This window comes from Dama dama, chromosome 29 (genome assembly GCF_033118175.1).
Source record: "Dama dama isolate Ldn47 chromosome 29, ASM3311817v1, whole genome shotgun sequence".
NCBI classification, from domain to species: Eukaryota; Metazoa; Chordata; class Mammalia; order Artiodactyla; family Cervidae; genus Dama; species Dama dama.
The window spans coordinates 49,338,438-49,360,587 of record NC_083709.1 but is presented as its reverse complement, the minus strand read 5'-3'; the positions used below and the strand labels follow the sequence as shown (position 1 = coordinate 49,360,587).

At 43.2% G+C, this 22,150-nt stretch overlaps 1 protein-coding gene and 1 pseudogene across 1 annotated transcript in view; both read right to left on the bottom strand.

The window, feature by feature from the left end:
• Window positions 1-22,150, bottom strand: part of LOC133048582 (histone-arginine methyltransferase CARM1-like) — a 104,292-nt gene that overhangs the window by 8,965 nt on the left and 73,177 nt on the right. The window lies entirely within an intron of this gene.
• On the bottom strand, window positions 20,560-21,391 carry LOC133048722 (voltage-dependent anion-selective channel protein 3-like; annotated as a pseudogene).

The window sequence follows — 22,150 nt, the reverse complement described above, 5'->3', positions numbered from 1 at the left end:
CCATGAAGTGATGGGACCGGATGCCATGATCTTAGTTTTCTGGATGCTGAGTTTTAAGCCAACATTTTCACTCTCCTCTTTCACTTTCATCAAGAGGCTCTTTAGTTCTTCTTTGCTTTTTGCCATAAGGGTGGTGTCATCTGTGTATCTGAGATTATTGATATTTCTCCCGGCAATCTTGATTCCAGCTTCTGCTTCATCCAGCCTGGCATTTCACATGATGTACTCTGCATATAAGTTAAATAAGCAGAGTGACAAGACACAGCCTTGATGTACTCCTTTCCCAATTTGGAACCAGTCTGTTGTTCCATGTCCAGTTCTAACTGTTGCTTCCTGACCTGCATACAGGTTTCTCAGGAGGCAGGTAAAGTGGTCTGGAATGTCCATTTCTTGAAGAATTTTCCTCAGTTTGTTGTGATCCACACAGTCAATAAAGCAAAAGTATATGTTTTTCTGAACTCTCTTGCTTTTTTGATGATCCAATGGATGATGGCAATTTGATCTCTTGTTCCTCTGCCTTTTCTAAATCCAGCTTGGACATCTGGAAGTTCACGGTTCATGTATGGTTGAAGTCTGTCTGGCTTGGAGAATTTTGAGCATTACTTTGCTAGCATGTGAGATGAGTGTAATTGTGCGGTAGTTTGAGCATTCTTTGGCCTTGCCTTTCTTTGGGATTGGAATGAAAACTGACGTTTTCCAGTCCTGTGGACACTGCTGAGTTTTCCAAATTTGCTGGCATATTGAGTGCAGCACTTTCACAGCATCATCTTTTAGGATTTGAAATAGCTCAACTGGAACCCCATCACCTCCACCAGCTTTGTTCGTAGCAATGCTTCCTAAGGCCCACTTGACTTTGCATTTCAGGATGTCTGGTTCTAGGTGAGTGATCACAGCATCGTGGTTATCTGGGTCATGAAGATCTTTTTTGCATAGCTCTTCTGTGTATTCTTGCCACCTCTTAATATCTTCTGCTTCTGTTAGGTCCAAACCATTTCAGTCCTTTATTGTGCTCATTTTTGCATGAAATGTTCCCTTGGTGTCTCTAGTTTTCTTGAAGAGATTTCTAGTCTTTCCCATTCCATTGATTTCCTCTATTATTGCTAAATAAATTTAGGTTGGAATAAATTTTATACTAACATACAATCTCTTAACAGTACAAATGAAAGCTGGTACTTTTATTGTTAATAATTTCATTTCTTTGTAAATCATCTTACTTCAGCATTATGCATAAGATGGGTAAGGACCTTTTATCATTTTACCTTTGTGCCTTTTGGCCTAGGCAAATCAAGGTATAGGTACTGAGATACCGAACTGCTGCTGGTGGGACTGTTGTAACCTCATGAGTACCGTGGCTAACAAAAGAACGCAAGTGGGAAATACATATTATTTTAATTTTCTAAAAAGGGAGAAATTAAATTCTGCAAGCTGCAGAGTGGGGAGCTAATTCTCAGTTCCCAAAGAGACAGGCAGCCTGGAGAAGCTCTAAGACCTCCTGGTACCAGTGGGTGGAGGCAGTGAGCACTGCCCAACCAAGGACAAGAGGCATTTCCCTCTTTCTGCAGCACGCTAGACTGACCCGCACACCACAGCCGCGCATGCGTCCTCGGCAAGACGTCTAAGGACCTCACTGACAGTGTACTTCGGCAAGTGGAGAGATGCGAGCTAAGCACAAATTAGGTGAGTTTGGAGCATTTAAAAAATTATTGACCATTCTCATGTCCTATGAAATTGTTCAGCTTCACTATCCTATCCTTTCTACAACCAACCAATTTCTAGATTCACACTGAATCACATATAAGATTGTTTTTTAATCAAATGAGTTAATAACAATCAGAGGGTTGATTTAGGCAATTTTAGGCTACATTAGGAAATAAAAACAAAAATAAACAAATGGGACCTAATTAAACTTAAAAGCTTTTGTACAGCAAAGGAAACCATAAACAGAATGAAAAGACAACCCATAGAATGGGAGAAAATACACGCAAATGATGTAATCCACAAAAGATTAATTTCCAAAATAAAGAGCTCATATAACTCAAATATCAAAAAATTCAAACAACCCAATCAAAAAATGGGCAGAAGATCTAACAGATATTTCTCCAAAGAAGACATACAGATGGCCAAGAGGCACATGAAAAAAATGCTCACACTGCTAATTATCAGAGAAATGCAAATCAAAACTACAAGGAGGTATCACCTCACTGCAGTCAGAATGGCCATCACCAAAAAATCTACAAATAATAAATGCCAGAGACTGTGTGGAGAAAAGGGAACCCTCCTATACTATTGGTAGGAATGTAAACTGATACAGCCACTATGGAGAACAGTATGGTGGTTCATTTAAAAAAACAACAACTAAAAATAGAGTTACCATATGATCCTGCAATCCCACTCCTGGGCATATATTTGGAGAGAACTATAATTAGCCTACATGAAATGAAGAAGTATAATGTCTAGAATAAGAGAGATGAAGGGCTTATTCTTCTCTGAGTTAGTACACCTAGAAGGTTGTACTCAGTTTGGAATATCACATTTATAAGTGGATACAGACAAATAGGAAAACTGCTGGCAGAGTGACAAGGATGCTGATGACTTGGGATATGTGTATGGAATCTGTACCAAAGGTCTGAGGCTGCTTCAACATGAGGAGGAGGAGCACGAGTGAGGGTATAAAGCATGTTGCTCGGATCTGGAGGGAGACAAGTGCAAGACTGGACAGTGTGGCCAGCATGTGCAGTCCCTGCTCCGGGACGGGTAAGGCCAAGTCAAAGACCTGGAGTTAGGTTCAGCGGACAGAGGGACATTCAGATAGGGGAAGATGTTCAAAGATGACGAGATGTCATTAGGAGGGAGTGAGTTCTCATTCACCAGAAGTACTTATTCAAGAAAGCAGCACATCTCAGGGATTTGGGAAGAAGGCTCAAGTATTAGAGGAGTGGTTGACAGGGGCAAGGTTCACCATATGCTAGTCTAGGGATGGCTGTTTGTCCACTACAAAACTTTTTACAAAATGCCTGGAAAGATACACGCAACATGGTTCACAAACCTTCATCTATTCAACGTAAAGGACTACCATTTGTTCTATTTTTTACCTCTTACTTTGTAAGGTGAAATGCCATTCCTTGAATGAAATAATGGTAATGATAAGGCTATGTTTTTAAATATACCTTTCCCAGCAAAATTAAAAGTCTGGTAACTCTCTTTTGAAATCTCCAAACTGTCTTGAAACATAATAATAAAAATTGAAATAAAAAAGGGGCTACTTATTTTTTTTTAATTGCAACATTCATATGAAGTTTAGCCGATTTATTAGAATATATGCCTTCAGGGGGTGAATAAAAATATAGAGAAAATTATAAATAAGACACTTAAAAATATGAATGAATTTTAGTGAACTCTTAGGACTCACTGAGAAATCACACAATCCAGCCTAATTGCTCAAGGAGCCAAGAGCAGCCAAGGGCTACTTATATTACTGACCTATGAAGATTCTTTCCAACCCTGAGATGCTATGTATGATTCTAGAAACAAAGTATTCTACATCCTTAAGGGAATGAGATTTTCTTATACTTGATTTCTATCCCCAGGGAGCCTAGAATGGCTTTAGTGCATGTCAGTCCCGCCCTCTTGCCCATCTATTTTAGGCTCATCACTTCCTGGGTTTTCTTCACACTTTTACTGTGTAAGCCTTTACCTCTAAACATTCACAGTGTAGATTTTGCATGTTTTCTTATTTAATGAAAATGGAGTCATAGAAAACCTGTCCTTTGCATTGGTCCTCTTTGGCTCAACATTAAAAAAAAAAAAAATTGATCCCGACTACCTTATTTATGTAGCTTTTATTTTGTAGCTGAACATAGCCAAAGTATAGTACAATTTATTAATTTCACTTTGATGGACATCATTTCAGTTTGTTTGTGTTTTTTTTGCTATTTTTTGAATATGCTTCTCTGAACATTCTTGCCCATGTCCCTTCATGCAGAGTAAAGAAGAATTGATGTAAATTGAGTATTTTATACAAAATACAACTTTTGTGAAAATCAAATATTCTTGCCACACAATCACTGATTCAAGTCATTGTCCCTAGGAGGGACACATGATGAGAAAAACTTACAATGTCTTAAAATCAGAAACGAACATCCCAATGTATGGGGGACATTATTTGAAGTATGAAGAGGTCACTTATCAAATTTACTAATGTCCGCTGATTAATGTATCTGCCTGAATTGAGCCTCTTCAGTTCTGTCAGATTTTTTTTAAACTTCATTTGGAAAAAACAATTACACATGTACAAAAATACATGAAACATAAATATGCTGCTTAATGAATTAGTGTAAAGCGACCATCTGAGTAATTACCATTCAGGTCAAGAAATACAACATCTCCAGCACCCTAAAAGTCCCCACTCTCATGCTCTTCACTTCTTTTCTTCCCTTTTACCACATAAGCTTGCATCCCTCAACACTGTATCTTAGCTTTTTTTTTTTTTTTTTTTTTTTACCATTTTTGACTTCTGTAAAAATGAAATCATAGGGAATTGTTATGGACTGAATGCCTGTGTCCCCCCAAGTTCCTGTGCTGAAACTCGACCCCACAGTATTATGGTATTCAGAGATGGGGCCTTTGGGAGGTAACTCAGAAGAGGTCATAAGGGTGGAGTCCTCAAGAGTGATATGGGCCCTTCCCTGGTGGTCCAGTGGCTGAGACTCTGCAGTCCCAATGCAGGGAGCCCAGGTCTGATCCCTGATCAGGGAACTAGATTCTACCATACTGCACCTGAAGATCCTATGTGTTGCAACTAAGATCTAGCGCAGCCAAATAAATAAATATATTTTTTAATCCCCCCCCCACCAAAAAAAAAAGAGTGACGTCAGTGCCCTGGTGGAGTCAGGAGAGAGTTTGCTTCCACTCCACTCTGCTCTCTGCCCTATGAGGAGACAATGAACAGTAGCCCAGAAGAGGGTTCTCACCAGAGCCCAAGTATAATGCCCCCTAACCTTGCACTTCAGCCTCCAAACCTGGGAGAAGTAAATGTCCGTTGTTTTCACGAGACCTCGTCTGCGGTACTTTGTTAGAGCAGCCTGAAGGGCCTAAGCCAGGTCTCACTTTGTGTTTATCTTCTTTTGTCCAACATTAAGGAAAGAAAGATTTACTCCTACTGTTCATAGCTGTTGTTCACTCACTTTTCTTGCTGTATGCAATGCAATAAAAATTCCACTCTCAGTTCTCCTTTGGTCATTTTTTTCTGGTCTTTTGTTATTATGAATAGTGCCGCTCTGGATATTCTTCTACATGTCTCTTGACGCTTATGCAGACCTTTTCTAGGAGTAAAATTGCTAGATCAAGATGATGTGCGTCTTAGGCCATACTAGATGGTGCCAAGCCATTTCCTGATGTGAAAATACAAATGTATACTTCCTCCAACAAGGCATATGAGACCTCATTGTTCCATGTTCTTACCAACATTTGACATTATCAAACTTTTAGCAGGGGCTACTCTCTAGTGGTGGAACATGGGTTTCTCATTGTGGCGGCTTCTCTTGTTGCAGAGCACAGGCTCTAGGTGTGCAGGCTTAGTTGCCCTGCAGCTCGTGGAATCTTCCCAGAATAGGGATCGAACCCATGTCCCCTACATTGGCAGGCAGATTCTCAACCATTGGACCACCAGAGAAGTCTTGTCTTTCACATTTAGATCTTCAGTCCCTTAGAGCTGCTTTTTGTGTATGGTTTGAAGTAGGAATCAAGACCCTTTCCCCTCTCCTTCCTTCTCTCTTGCCTTCCCTCTTTTTTTCACTTAAGGATATTCAACTGTTACAGCACCATTTATTTAAAAAGACATCTTTCCCTATTATTCTACAATGGTTCTTCAGTTAAAAAGTGATCTTTTATGTAAAAATCTGTGTCAGGGTTTTTTCTTTAAATTTTATTGAAGTATAGCTGATTTATAATGTTGTGTTAATTTCTGCTGTATGGCAAAGTGGTTCAGTATATGTATGTATGTATGTGTGTGTGTGTGTATATATATATATATATATGTATATATACTTTTTCATATTTTTCCATTATGGTTTGTCACAGGATACTGAATATAGTTCCCTGTGCTATAGAGCAGGGCCTTGCTGCTTATCCATTTCATGTATACTAGTTTGTATCTGCTAACCTCAAACTCCCAATCCTACCCTCCTTCCCCCATGGCAACCATAAGTCTGTTCTCTATGCCTGTGAGTTTGTTTCTGTTTGTAGATAAGTTTATGTGTGCTGTATTTTAGATTCCACATTATGTAAGTGATATGGTACCTGTCTTTCCCTTTGTGACTTACTTTGCTTAGTGTGATAATCTCTAGGTCATTCCATGTTGCTGTAAGTGGCATTATTTCATTCTTTTTAAAGGCTGAGTGATACTCCCTTGGATATATGTACCACATTTTCCTTATTCATTCCTCTGCTGATGGACATCTAGACTGCTTCCATGTCTTGGCTAGTGAGAAGTGCTAGTATAAACACAGGGGCGCATGTATCTTTCTGAATTGTAATTTTGTCTGGGTATGTGCCCAGGAGTGGGATTGCTGCATCATATGGCAACTCTATTTTTGGTTTTTGAGGAACCTCCATACTCCATACTGTTTTCCATAATGGCTGCATCAACTCACATTTGTCTGTTTGGTATTTGTGTGTGTGGAACTATCTACTTGTCCATCCTTGCACCCACACGTGGCTGTCTCCAGCACAATAACTGGTCTTGACACATGATGGAGAAAGTTCTCTTGTCTTCTTCTTCAGCAGTGCCCTAGCTATTCTCTGCCTTTTGCTTTTGTACTGAATCTTCAGTGATGAAGACACAGATCTATTTAGTTTGATTTCTTTCCTCCCTCCTACCACTGTTTGCTCTTTTCATTCAAACCTATTTTATAGCAACATCTTGCTTATGTGATTCTTGTCTCCTCCTTTAGGTTCAGAAAATTTGAATTATAAAAAAAATTATCCTCGCATATTTCTTTTTCAGTAAAGAACAGCATTTCTACTTATCTAATAGAATGGGAAAAGAGATTACAGACAGACTCTCCTTGATGTTTTTATAGCTCATTTATAAACAAACTCAGTGGATCAAACTAACTTTATATTTCATGTGAAATTTCAACAAGATGACATATAAAACTGAGTGCCTGTGTTCCTTCACCCTTATCCCACCTATGCCAGCCTCTTTGTTGCTCTCAGGCACCTCTTTCTTCCTTGCCAACCCCTCCTTGGTAATGTTTGGCCTCGTTTATGTGTAAAATCTATCTTACAGATGTTCTTTCCATTTGAACTGCTAAGCCCTTTAACATCTGCTCACTCTCGTGTATTACTTGGACAAGACCTCACCATGCATCATCAACCACCTGCTCTAGAGCTGCCACAGAAGACCTGGGTTTGAAAAATTTAAGTAGAAAATAAACTGCTCAATGATTAATGAAAGTCTCATAGCATTTCAGGAAATGGATGTCAGAATCGCCCAGATGCCTGCAACCACAGTTCATGGCAAGTGTGCTAGTGAACAGAAGTAACTAAACTCAATTTTTTATTAAAAGTCTTTTGATTTAAACTGCATTTGATGGCTGGTATTCAGAGACCTTACTGAGTGGCTTCAGCAGATGAGGGGTATATTTTTTGACATAAAAAAAGATCCAGAGGTAGGCAGCCCAAGGCTAGGATGGCAACTCACTGCCACCAGGAATCCAGGCATCTCCTCCTTTTGCCTCCCTACCTGGGGTCACGGCTGCATTCCCAAGGATGCTACCAATCCAAGATGACTGCCAGGGGGTGACCGCTCTGTGTGTAGTTTAGCAAAGCCTGAATGGAGTGAAAGGTTCCTGTAAGAGCCAGAATGGGAGGGGGAAGGGGTTTTGCCTCTGAGAAGGGAAGAAGAGCGAGGAGTGAAGGAAATTTCCCCGAATAGGGCAGAATTTGGAAGTCAGTGGAGATCACAAATCTTTGCTCACATTTGTATATAGATCTCTGGACTGGTGGCTCAGGTGGTAAAGAATCTGCCTGCAATACAGGAGACCTGGGTGTGATCCCTGAGTCGGGATGATACCCGGGAGGTGGGCATGACAACCTACTCCAGTATTCTTTCCATGGATGCCATGGCGGGCTACACTCCATGGGGTCACAAAGAGTCAGACGTGACTAACTGAGTGACTTACACTTTCACTGGACTAACTAGAGGTCAAAACCTTTCATTTGTGTTTTAAAACTGTTCCTCAGAGAAGCTGTGAGCCAGCGATCTGCGAGAGGACCTACGTCACTTGGCCGTATCACTAAGTAGCCAGTGCACGCGTGCCCCCTCTTCGCAAGTTTCTATCAAGCCCAGTTTTAGGCATTAGACTAAAATCTGTATCACTGATAAAACCCATAACTCTCCCAGTGATATTTCTATTTAAACACTCACCAAAGGCATCCAAAGTTGATCACTATAATTGTTTTATATTTTTCCCAATTTGGAATTAAAACAGTGTATCATTGCTTTATATTTATTTGATTATTGGTGAGCTTGGATTTTTTTCATGTTTATTGGTCATTTTTGTTTCTGTTGAGAATTTTTGCTCATATCTTTTGCACGTTCACAAATTGGATTGTTAAGAGGTTTTATTTTTAACTTACACAGTTTCCTTATACAGTCGGGTTATTAGCCCATTGTCTAATTTATTACAAACTAATTTGTTACAAAATAATCTTCCAATTGGGCTTCCCTGGTGGCTCAGTGGTAAAGAATCTGCCTGCCAATGCAGGAGATGCAGGTTTGATCCCTGGGTCGGGAAGATCCTCTGGAGAAGGAAACGGCAACCCACTCCAGTCTTCTTGCCTGGGAAATCCCAAGGACAGAGAAGCTGGCAGGCTACCGTCCATGGGGTCACAAAAGAGTCAGACACAACTTAGCGACTAAAACAACAACACAACAACAATCTTCTAATTCCCTGCTTCATTCCTCAGCTATATCTGCCCTATTATTTACTCCATCTATTATATTCTCTTTAAAATACCATAGTTTTCACCTGGTTCTTTTCTGATTTTTTGTTTCATATATCTATCACCCCTTATCACAGGCATTTCTTGTGTCCATTTAAAATTCTTGTTCCAGCGATGCTGCTTAGAATCTGAAGCGCCTATCTGCGTGAGTTCCGGTAACTTCGAAGAGAGGAAAGGACAAGGCCCATGGTGAAGTCTAGGCACCACAGAACCACGGCTGATCTCTGCCACTGGCTGCCAGGGCAACACCTGTGGTCAGAAAGGCATCTTTAAAAACTGAGAGAAGCGACATTTTGGGGAGGGCATCTCTTCACTACACTATGTTTTAAGCAATGGCTCTGGGTTGGAGGCGGAGGAGGAGAGGAGTGAATCCTTCCAGACTGCCCTGACCTGTGGCTCCTTTCCCTCAACACCTTCCTCTGCGAGGCTTTGGGGCCTGCATCCATGTCACATGACAGAGGAAATCGGAAGGGTCAGTCAGTGATTCCTCCAAGTTACTCAGAGGAGAGGAGGGGCAGGTTAAAAGGTTTTCCCCCAACTTCTCACTGTGGCTTCAGGCCACCCTCTGGCTGCAGCCACATCAGTTTTCCCACAAAACCAGGCAACCCTGAGAATTCTCAGGGGCAGCTCACATTTTTAAACTCTAGTTTTACCACTAGTTCCTAGAATCCATGTTTCTTCTTAGTTACTTGGAGAGTTACTCCAGGGTGGACTCTGGAGGATGGAACCAGCAGCCTGAGTGGTTGGTCATCATATGGGTTCCCTAGAGCTGCTGTAACCAAGGACCACAAACACGGTGCCTTAAGACAACAGAAATATATTCTCTCACAGTTCTAGAGGTGGGAAGCCCAGAATCAAGCTGTTGGCAGGACTGGTCCCTGCTGAAAGATCTGAGTGAGAACCCATTGACTGTCCCTCTTCTAGCTTCTGGTGACTTTGGGCCATTCTTGGCACACACTGGCTTGCAGTTGCATCACTCCAATCTTTACATAGCCATAGTCTTTATATGGCCTTTTCCCCTGTGTTCGGGTCCTCTCTTCTTCCTACAAGGGCACGGATCACTGGATTTAGGGGCCACATGGATAATCCAGGAAGAGCCCATCTAGAGATCCTTAATCATTACATCTGCAAAGACCCTTTTCCCAAGGATCTCCTGTATAGTACAAAGAATTACAGTATTTTGTAATAACCTACAAGGGGAAAGAATCTGAAATAAATAAATTAAATAAATAAATAAATAAATAAATATATATATATATATATATAAACAGTCACTTTGCTGTATCTGAAATTAACACAATATTGCAAATCAATCATGTGTGCACGTGTGCTAAGTTGTTTCAGTTGTGTCCGACTCTTTGTGACCCCATGGACTGTAGCCCAGCAGGCTCCTCTGTCCATGGGATTCTCCAGGCAAGAATACTGGAGTGGATTGCCATGTCCCACCCCCGGGCATCTTCCCAACCCAGGGATCGAAGCTGCATCTCTTAAATGTCCTGAGTATACTTCAATAATTTTTTTTTCAATTTAAAAAAGCCCCCCTTTCCCAAATAAGGTCACATTCACTGGTGTCCAGGACCACCAAACAGCCCACTATGGCCATCGTGGCAGGAGATACAACCTCCAAGGACAACTGGTTCAGCTACATCTATTTTTAGGAACGCATCTAAGCAGGGCATTGGTGCTCTTCTGGTATCACCTGTCCCTCCTATGAAGCATGCCTTCTTTAGCCCAGAGGTCAAGTTCTTCCAGGATCCACCAAAAGTTCCCTCTTTCTTTCTCAAGTCTTTAGAAGGTCAGAAGGATTCTTATTAAGGAGACACTTCTCGGTCTGGCTTGGAGGAAAGCCACGCCTGTGTCCCAGGCCCTTTGATCTTCTCCAGTCTCTGACAATCTTAATAGAAACTTAACAGACATGCCTGGAGAGGCCAGACTCTAAAAATCTATAAGCCATTAACCGTAGCTATATTAAACGAATAAGAATCCATTCCCACTCATGCCTTCAAAGCATGCCAGGCTCTAGAAGGGGCTAGAAGCGCAACAGTCTACAGCCAGGCTCGTCATCCGCAGAGGGGCTGGTGGGGTCACTCTTTACAAACTGTCCGATCCTCAGAAGAAGACTCTCCAGCTTCACCTGAGGAGACTATTGAGCAGGAGTGGAGAAGGCTATTCCTTCACCCAGAGACAGAACGGAGGGCCGGTAAGGACTGAACAGGGAATCAGCAATGGCCAAGCTCCTGAAATCAGCGGGCTTTGAAAACCCTGAGTTTTGCTCTCCTGAATGACTCCTGGTTGCATGATGCCTATTGATGTTCCTGAGTTTCCGTGGCTGGTAACTGATGAGGCTTTTATCGCACTCCATGACTGAAGGGCACACAACTGTGAGAGCAGCTCATTTCATTTTTTTCGATTTATACAAAAGATGCTGTGGCCCGAGCCCTCTAGGCACCCATCTCAATACATAAATATGCCAATTAAGCTAAATGGAAATCCTGCAGGTTAAAAGTGCCTCATAAAAGAAGGAGGCTTTTTCCAGAGCCAGAAAGTTGATCCATAGAGGAAATACCAGATCAACAAAAGTGGGTTTGTGCCAAACCCTGAAGATTAAAAAAAATAAAAAGAGTTCTCCAATCCAAAAATGAAGAAAAATCGTTTCCCCCTCCCCTCAAAGCCAATTGAGGGAAAATACCTTGAAGCTGTGAATTCAAGATTCTAAGCAACTGTTATTACTGAGTATTTATTTATTGCATTTTCCTGGAGAGGGCTGGTAGTGTCGGGGGTAGGTGAAGGAGAGGAGACCAATGCTAGAACCAAACAGATACCAAGAATGCCTCAGGTATCCCTCCAAAATGTCATAGTGATGGGTGCGGGCAAACCAGAGTTAGATATGTTGATGGTTTTGTTACCCAAAGAGTGGCTCATCGAACCGATGCCCAGCAATACAAACAGCAGTGCCAACAGGGAGCTTGTGGGTTATTTTTTTTTTGGCCATGCTGTGCAGCATGTGGAATCCTAGTTCCCAGACCAAGGATCAAACACATGCCCTCTACACTGTAAGGACATCTTAAATCAACCACTGGACCACCTGGAAAGTCCCTGGGAAGTCTGCTAAAAGTAGAGACTCTAGGGCCCCATCCAGATTAATTGGGGCAGAAAGGATTTTTTTTACCAAATGCTCTTAGTAAAGATAAGCAGGGTTAAAAATACTGTGTAATCCTTGCAAGTTTTCTCCCACCAGTAGTACCAAAAAGGCATATAATGCCACAGACTAAACAATGCCAAAATCATCAAACACATTTAATCAAACCGCAAGCATCTTCACTCACTCAGTTGCTCTCTCAGCCCCCAATAAATACTCAGTATTTATCAATCTTACACTTGACAAAACCCACTGCTATTGGACTGCTGCCTCCTCTGATTTCTTTTCCTGCCACACTTCATAAAGAGCCCTCAGTACTACTTGTATTTTCTTAAGACCTAGCTCTGTTTCTCTGTCATCTGTCTGTATCCCCTACTGCTTCACAGAAACAAGTCTTGAAAACCCCCTGCATCTCTTTGCCAAATACAAGACAGTGACTCTTGAATGTCCATTAGGAGGCAGGACTCTCAGAAAACGCCTTCTATTTTTGACTTCCATGACAGTGCCTTTTATTGCTCTCTTATCCCCATGACTTCTCTCTCCCTCCGCTGCCCGCCTTTCCTCTGTTTATCTACTCCGGGACACAGATTTTTCAGTTTTCCACCGCAGACTGATAACAGCTACGAATTTTAAGCTGATGTGATATTGGGCAGGTACCATGTTGGACATTTAACTGACATTCTTACTTAAACCCACAATGTAACATTAAGTACTCATTCCCTTCTTAAAGTTAAGAAACTCAAGAATCAAAGGAGTTCAATAACAAGGTCTCAGAGCTGGCTGATAGGGAGTCACCCGCATCTAAAATATGGCCATCAGGAATCTGTCATCCTCTGAAGGAATCCAGAATAATGGGTGTGGGAAGAGCTGACTGAGACTTTAGGAGACCAGGAGTCCTGTATGGACGGAGTGCTGAGCAGAGGCTGCAGGGCGCCTGTGCCACAGGTGGAGTCCACGAGGAGGCACTGTTGGAGCTGCCAAGCTGATGAATAAGCCTGAGAAGAGGGGTGGCTCCACCGATGCTGATACTGAGACTGAGAAAAGGAAGAGTCAGTAGCACCAACTGGGAAGAAACTCGGGTCCAGAGACAAAGTTCTCACTGTATTATCTATAAGCCCTGTGGTCCAAATTGCCAATTTTCAAGGAGGTGTTATCACTTTCATTCAATCCAGTGGGCAACACTATGGGCCTTTTCCACACCCCATGCTGTCTACAGACAAAATAGGTAGAATCACGTTGACTTAGGGGCCCAGGCTTTGATTATTAGAGAGACATGGATGTCAAGCTGGACTCTATCCATGCTTGCTATATGGCTTTGTGCAAGTACCATCTCCCTCTGAGCCTCAGTTTTTTCATCTGTAAATGGGGATAATAATGATGCCTACTCACTCAACTGACACCCTGTCCAAAGAGATCATGCAAGCAAAGCTCTCAGTACAATAGGAAGCCTCCCTAAAATGATTGAGAGGTTGGAGGTGGGGAGGGAGGGGAGGCGGGTAAGGGGTAGGGGAGGAAGAGAATACATCTTCAACTGGGAAACTGAACCATTTAACCACTTTTCTCAAGGGATTTTCCTGGAGAAGCATTTGTTGGGAAAACGTGTGAGGTAACAGATTCTATCTTTACAGCACAGAAAGGCAAGATGATGAAAATGAATGGAGACTGTGGGGAAGCAGATTTCAGCTCATTATAAGTAATAGCTTTCTAACAATAAACATTGTCAAACAATTCTTGACAATGAAGGACTGAGTTTCCCAACACTGGGATTCAACAAGCCAAGATGGGTAGCTGTAAAAAGGCCTTCAGGGGAATGAGTGACTGAACGGAAGTTGTTTCACTCCTGCCCACCTTCCTAGCCTTTCTGCCTGAGAGGCCCTCAAGGTTCAGGCATCTTCCTCCTCCTTCTCTTTACTTTCATTCACTCCTACCTACCACTCCGCCACTTCTCTCTAAGGTCTTGCTTCTGAACTCCAGACAGGTGTCTCCTGTTACTTGCCTGCACTTGGACGGCACCAATTCCCCAAGTCCCAAGCGGAACTGGAACTTCTCGATCAGTGTGCAAGGACTCAAAGGCATTTCACAGGCCTGTCACTTTCAAAGGACTTCCCTGCTGGGCTGCGAGGGAAAAGCGAGAGGAAGACTGTCAGTAGAGGGAGATGTCAGCTAAGAAAAGACTCTCAGAGGCTCTGTCAGGATGATTTTCAAGCCATTTTTTTTTCCTTAACTCAAAAAAAGCTTTTAAAATTGGCTAGTTTTTTGAACTCTGAAAAAAATGAATGTTGTTTTATAACTTCTGACATGGTATTATCTATAGTTGGGAGGGTTCTTTCTGCGAGTTTGCCTTATCCGAGTGAAGCAATAGTTGCATCTGGTTCTTAATGCAAACAAGCCTCACCATAGCACATGCTTATTTAGGACTACCTTCCCCCTGCCACCCATGGCGTGGAGACGCTACCCCATGAAGTCCAAGCCAGTGTGCCTAGTCCAGGCAAGACACACGCCACAGGCCAGAGCTCCAGGTCTGGCAAGATGCTCACTTTGGTTATGAGTGTCCTTGCCTCTCACTGTCACAAGCAGCCCCTCAGAGAGCAACCCAGTCCAGGACGTGTGTGTGTATTTGCATGTGGTCAGCCCGGCTCTTGGCTCTGTATTCCCCCATCCTTGTATTTCTCAGTTATTCTACACAACTATAGTTTCTACTACTATATCATATACAATTTATCCTTGGAAACCCACTTAAATTCTTTTGTAAAAAGCCATGGTGGGTGGATAGATAAGTGGATGAAGGAGTAGACAGATGTATAGGCAGCAAGACAGACACTTTTTAACAGCCACCTGGGCAAAGGGCTATTTTTAAATCCTTATTGTCTCCACGGGTTCATTTACAGTTTCCCTCTCTTCTGTTCTCCCTCTAATTCACCTTCTCTTTGCTCTCATTTTCCTCTCATGCTTTCTGTGTCCCATCCCCACCACTCTCCTCACCTCTGAGCCAGGATAGGGTTTGGGGTAACTGAAGACTCAGCACTATTTGAACTTCCCAGGAGAAAAGCCCCCTCAAGTGTGTTCCAGAAATGCCAGGCCAGTGTTAACCTTCTTGGCAACGTTCCCCTTCTTGTTCTGTTCTCCCGTCCATCCTGGTCTTCATTTTGGAGTGCTCACCCTCTGCCTTGTGTCTGGCCCATTTTCACCTGAGGCTTTTGGGGACAACTGTAGTCAGATGGATGAGTTATGGAGGGAGGGGAATCTTGAGAATAGAACTGTTGGAGAAGGAAGAATTCTGAATGCTGGCTCCTGGTGAGAAGGATGCCCTGCTGGGGACCCCCCAGTCCTCGAATTAAGTCATGATGCCTCAGACACAGGTATGTACTCAGACTCATTACACCTTAGGGATGCCCTCAACCCTCACATCTTCCCATACATTGACCGCTCATCCCCGGGGTGGGGGCAGAATCAGTCTTTTCAACAGCTCAGCTCCCATCAGGACAGTGGCTTCACACAAGAGGAGTTCATGGGAAACAAAGCCCACTGAATGCGTTCAGCAGTGGAGCCTCATCATGCTCTAAGAAAGAGACTTTTCATTTGGTAAACATGTATTGAGCACCTACTTAATGCAAGGGAACCCCGTAGGCCAATGGAAAGAGGGTAGGGTGTAGAAACACAAAAATGTGTTCAACTCAGCTCTCCAGGACTCTGGGGAAAAGGACCATAAAGAAACTATTTTTTCACGATTGGCCCATCAAAGTGACCAGATGTGGCAAATCACGCTTTTGCTCAGCATTCATCAAGCTGAATTCTCTCACAATTTATATTGATAGAGTGTGCAGTTCAGCCTCTGAGACATCAACAATTATGAGCACCAACCCTCCTGGACATGCAGTTATCATCAGTTAAGTCCATTTCTGAGTCATCGACAGCTAGGAAAATGCTGGTTCCCAAACCACTGCAAGAGAGAACAGATTGGTAAAGGCTTTACAGGGAACAAGGACAGAAGCAGAAAACTGAGAGTATCAGTGGAGATGAGATGCAGGCAAATGCTTCCAAGAGTGGGCCTGTAAGAGAAGCTAGACAGGGAAGTCTAAAATACACTACTATTTTCTTTTGGGTTCATCTGTAGTTGTGTTATTTTAATACAAAGTTATGTACTATGTGGGCTTCCCCAGGTGGTGTCAGTGGTAAAGAATCCATCTGCAAATGCAAGAGACATGGGTTCGATCCCTGAGTCCAGAAGATCCCCTGGAGAAGGGAATAGCTACCCATTCCAGTATTCTTGCTTGGAAAATTCAAAGGACAGATGAGCCTGCTGGGCTACATACCATAGGGTCACAGGGTCAGACATGACCGAGTGACTCAGCACACATGTATTATGTATGTGACGAATAAAAGAACAAGCAATCTACTTTGGCCAACAGTTGTCTTAACAGCCCTCCATCCTGACACTTTGTTACAGGAGCTAAGTTTGGCTTGACCCTCCTCCCATGATGTCTATCTTGAGTTGACAATGTTTTCTTCTCAGCCTCTCTGGGTTTTGGTGCTGGAAATGCTCATTCTTTTGTGCTTAGCTCTGTGGTCTGTTTTTGAGATTCCTTTTTGTAAGAATCTGGCTATTTCCTCCCCGTTTCTGAGCTCAGGAGGAAAATACTTCAGTTTTTTTCTCCCCTTGGAGCCACCATCACTCCCTAACACACATGATAACAATGTACATAAAAGTGTTTTATCCCCAGTAAAGCAATGGACAACGTCAACTGTGATTCGAAGTAGCTGCTCTACATGTCTCAGGTTGATTTCCAATCAGATTTCTGTTACCAGATTAAATCTGAGATAAAACTGCCCTCCTTGCTTCTGTGGTGACAGAGCCATTCAGGCACAATGCGATTGTGACAGCTGGGAATCATCTGAAAATGAGCTTTGCTTGGCATGTCAGATGGTAATGTAAAAAACACTGGGTCCTGGTTTGTTTGTTTTTTTTAATATTAGGATTGATTCACATTCAAGAGGCACACACCCCCTGCCTGGAGAGGGGCTCAGATATGCAGCTGGTGGTGGGACATCAATCTGGGAGCATGGGGACCTGGTCACACAATAAATCCTAATGGAGGCATTGCAGGGATGGCCGGCCAAGAGGGAGGCGTTTGCAATACCAGGCCAGTCTTGACAGGGAACAGCTGGTGATCGTCATAGCTGACTGACTTCAGAGGGAGCCGGCCAAGGACCCCCTTGGGTGTGCTGGCAGGAGGGCGAAGCCTTCACAGAAGTGCTGGAAGGGATCAGTGATGGCAAGGTTCCACGACAGTCCTGGGAACTTGGATGAGATTCTTAGGCACAAGTGTCACATTTCCTATCTTTGTTCTCTCAGGCACCTTCCACCTCCTCATGGGTCCACCCCATTCAACGGATGCTCTCAGACACAGGAGATCTCAATTTAGACTCCATTTATTATGCCTACTACTTCATACAAAGCTGCTTTCCTAAAAAATGTTTATCACAAATTTTGTGGCTGTTTTGTAGTTGTGAAGCTGCGAAAATCCACTTGTCTCCCTGTGGTCACACTCCTGGCTTTGTAGATGGAGGATCCTATTTTGGCTAAGGTACCACTTGTGCCAAAAGGTGAGGGAGGGAAGAATGGGTGCTCCTGGCTCCCCGTCTATAGGATCAAATGCAAAGTCACCACAGCACACACTTGGGGAGGAGCCACTGAACACTTGCAGAGAGCAATTAACCTCTTCGTTGTCTAATTTCTTCCCTATTCTCATAGATAAGCTCACGTATTCAACCAACTTTTGTAGAACAGCATGACTTAAAATGGCACCTCTCTTCTCCATAGACAGAATTCACACTTGAGCAAGGCCCTACCCCTCACTTCAACAGCCAGGACGTGGGGTTAAGCGCAGTTGCACGGGATTCCATGCTGAGTGTTTGTGGTTTAATGCTCTGGAGTCACTGTCCTGAGATCTTTAATATTTTTATCTTTGTGTTTTGTTAGTGCGGTGTGCTGAGACTTCAGTGCATGCACTTGAGACTGGCAACTTCAGTTCACGGGGACAGGATTCCGCCTTCCCTCTGCCTCTCTAGGATCCAACCACAAAGCCCCAGGTTCTGCCGGGCCTCCCCTTCCTTGCCCCTGCCCCCAGGACTACAGTAGCAACAGGTGGGGGTGGCCTGAGTTCTGTTACACTCTGTAGCCATGAGGGTTCCTGGCAAGCCACAGGCAGAGCTGGAATCAGGCATATGTCCAGCTGTTTCTTGGGTGGGGAAGAGCAAGGCTACTTCCTGCCCAGGGACTGAGGTCAGCGGCAAATCCAAGGGGTCCTCTCTCCCATTCTCCATCTCGGCACTGGGAAGCTGCAGTCTTGGGGGTCATCTGTCCACCACGGTTTGGAACAAGAGACTCACGAAAGGGGAGGCTGACTCATCTACCCAGCCTGGGTCTCTGCATCTTCTTTTTGCACTGGGTGGTGCAAATTATGTAGCCTGCTCTGACTGTGGCTCTCTGATGTGTTTCTTTAAATGTAGTGGAAATGTCAAGTCATAATAAAATGTGACATTAATATTACTTCCAAGGGTGCTGAGTGCAAGACACTAACAATTTAATAAGTTTGGGCTTCTGCACTGACCTATGTTAATGTGTGATTTCATGCTATTTTGCATGGCAAGGGAAGTTCCCCAGAATTTATTTGATTGCTAGATCAATGTGAAAATGCATTATCTGTCTGCCTTGAGCATGGCCAACTGTTGACCTCTCCAATTAAGTAGACTTGAGAATGAAAATTCAGTTACAATGAACAAACGTTTCTTGAACACTTTCTATGAGCCAGGCCCTATGCCAGGCCCTGTGGGGAATATGCAAATTTGTGAGATCTGTTCCTATCTTTGGAGTGCTTGCAAGCAAGTGGGAAGAGAGAAAGATACGTATGTGGATGACTATGGTGCAATACACCATATTACCTTTTAAGTGCAGAGGGAATGGGATTAGTAGAACAGCTGGGCTGTTTCTAGGCAGCCCCTCATAAGCAGATGACAGTGGTTCCTTGCTGCATGTCCATTATCCTTCCTGGGAAACAGAACTCTATTTTTTTTTTTTTTTTCAGAGTCTATCCCTTGGGAAAGATGAGTCTATCTCCAGCTCAGTGATAAATCCTGACCAGCTCAGCCCCTCTGCAGTGATCGCATGTCTCCTGGCAGTGACTGGATTAGAGGTGAGCATGTGACTCAGGTCTGGCCATTGAAACAGGAAGACAAGTCTGTGGGCTGCTTCTGGAAAGGCGTTCTTGCAGAGCAGAGAGCTTTGAGGTTCTGCACAGACTCTGGAGTGGACTGAACTCTGGAGTAGACGCCCTGGTTGATGATCCTGAAACTACCACTCACTAGCTGTGTCATTTGGAAAGTGACTTAACCTTTCTGCCTCCATTTCCTCATCCATTCAACAGGGTTAATAATAACACAGCAATAGGAGTGTTGTAAGGATCAAAATTAATGTTTGTAAAGTTCCTGGAACACAGTAAGTGCTACATAAATGTTAACTACCATTATCACCAAGAGGAGACACCAGAGGAGACAACCTCTTCTTAAGACTCCAGACACTGGTGTGTGTAGATGTGGTTCCTATTACTTCCATGGTCACCTTGTGCCTCTAAGGGGAGTCTGACCTATGAGGGGGGATGGCAGAGCCAAAGGAGGGAAGAACCTCAGCCCTTGAGGAAATCTCCGAGCTACTCAGTCACCAATCCTGGAGACCACTCTACCTCAGGACTTCTTGTTCTGTGATATGATAACGTTACTGGTTATCTTCAGTCAGGGTCTTGTGTTACTGGCAGTCAAATGCACAATCTAACCTCTACACCAACTGCTGGTATACATCCTGGAGCTCCTTAGCCTGTGCAACATCCAAGCCCCACACAGTCTGGCTAGATGTGGGCTACCTCACAGCAGCTCCTGACATCAGCCCCTAACCAACCTGCTATGACTCCTGAGGGTTCTGGCCTTACCTTTTTTTTCCTTTATGTTCCAAATGTGATGTGTTTATGATGCAAAACCAAAGATTCAACTACTGCACAGGGACCAATATGTTACCAGGTCAAGAAAAAGTGGTGTGGGACATGCAGGAGGTGATGGACAACCGGAGGGTCAGGTCATCTCCTTTGTAATTGACACTGCACTGTTGCTGGAACACATTGAAAATAACACTGCAGAACTGAACTGAAACGAGACACGAACATACAACTTCCAGGCATGCCTTCAAGCACCTCCCTGAGGATGGGCTTGGTGTCTAGGCTTCAGAGTGGGGAAGATTACAAATCTTTGGAAGAATAAAAAGCTCACCCTTTTGAAATTTCACAGAAGAATTAAAAGGCCAGAACATATTGGGTTCATTTCTCTTCACCTTCAGGGACAAAGATGATGTTTTATTCAAAACTCCATTAAGCTTCAAGTTCAAATCTCAGCCCGATCTTGTGCCCTCTTGCACTGAAGTTGTTTCCATTGATGAGAGCTGACAGGGTCAGTTTCACTCCTGGTTGAAGGGTCTGAGTACAGCCCAGTCCAATCAGGCTGGCATTATTTACTTTAGCAGAGAGAGAAGTTCTACAATCCAACTTGTACTTAGCAGCAATGCCAACACAGGTATTCCTGCCAACTATCTACACAAGGTTTATTGATGTTCTGATCTTCTCATTCACCTTCTGGTAGATCAACCCTCCAAATTCAGTGCCATAGTTCATGTAAGGGTGCAGCTAGAAGTCTGAAGCCTTGCAACTCAGAGTGAAATTACTCTGTGACAGTTTGGATTTGGCTGTGTCAAAACTCATGTGATAGCCAGCAAGCCAACCTTCAAAGGTCAACACAGTCCAGCAATAGATAACTGGTCCAGAAATATCTATATCAACATTATTGCCAAGATGGAAACAAGCCCATTTATAGGAGGCCTTCAATTTCCTACTCTTCTTTCCTATGTTTGATACAAACAACCCTTTTGTCAACTTGTTCTCCAAAGAGATTTTTGTCCCAAGAGTACTGTCTGTGTTTCACTCTTGGGTAAAGGTCAGTGCATAATTACAGATCTTGTATTTGGTCTCTAGGTTGCCTGATGCTTTCCCTGAATCAGTGTAAGTAAGCAAGGCCAGAAGTAGGAAATTCCACTCCACTACATGACCTGGTTCTCAGATCAGTCTTGGTCATGTCAAATCCATATCCTCTGTTGAAGGCATTGTTGGTAGTCTTTCCTGGGTCATCGTAAGTTGGTGTGTTATACATATCTCCTACTTGAGGGCCTGTCCGCTCCACCAGGGCACTGCTGAAGGTCTTCTTCAGACCACTGATCTGACCTTGTCTTAATTATAATGTGCTGGCTTCATGAAGGATTAAGGCTTCCAAGGTTTCCCTAAATTCATTTTCTCTTGATATTCAGAGGGGACATACTTTGAGGTCACTTTCAAACTTGCAAATACTCTGGTAATGTAATTTCCCCATAAAATACAGTAAATTAGCACTTAATAAGTAATTCCCTTTGATTCTTAAGAATTCCATAGATACAGGACTGAGATAAGAAAAAGTTATTAAATTCCTCCATTAAAATAAGCTCTACCCTACATCATTTGTTTAGTGACACTAAGAGCTTACATTTCTAAAAATAAGGTGAAAGTGTTGAAAGTGCTAGTTGCTCAGTAGTGTCCAACCCTTTGCAACCCGGTGGACTACAGCCCACCAGGCTTCTCTGTCCATGAGATTTCCCAGGCAAGAATACTGGAGTGAGCTTCTATTTCCTTCTCCAGGGGATCTTCCCAACTCATGGATCAAAGCTGGGTCTCCTGCATCACAAGCAGATCCTTTACCATCTGAGCCACCAGGGAAGTCCCAAAATAAGGTGAAGACAATGACAATTTTTAAGCAATACCTCAGGAGAATAACTGATTACATGGAGGTACATCCTCTGAGTTACTGACAAAAAGACACTCCCCTCATATCCACCTTGTAGCAGATATCATTATCAAATTTGTGCTCCAGCAAAATTAT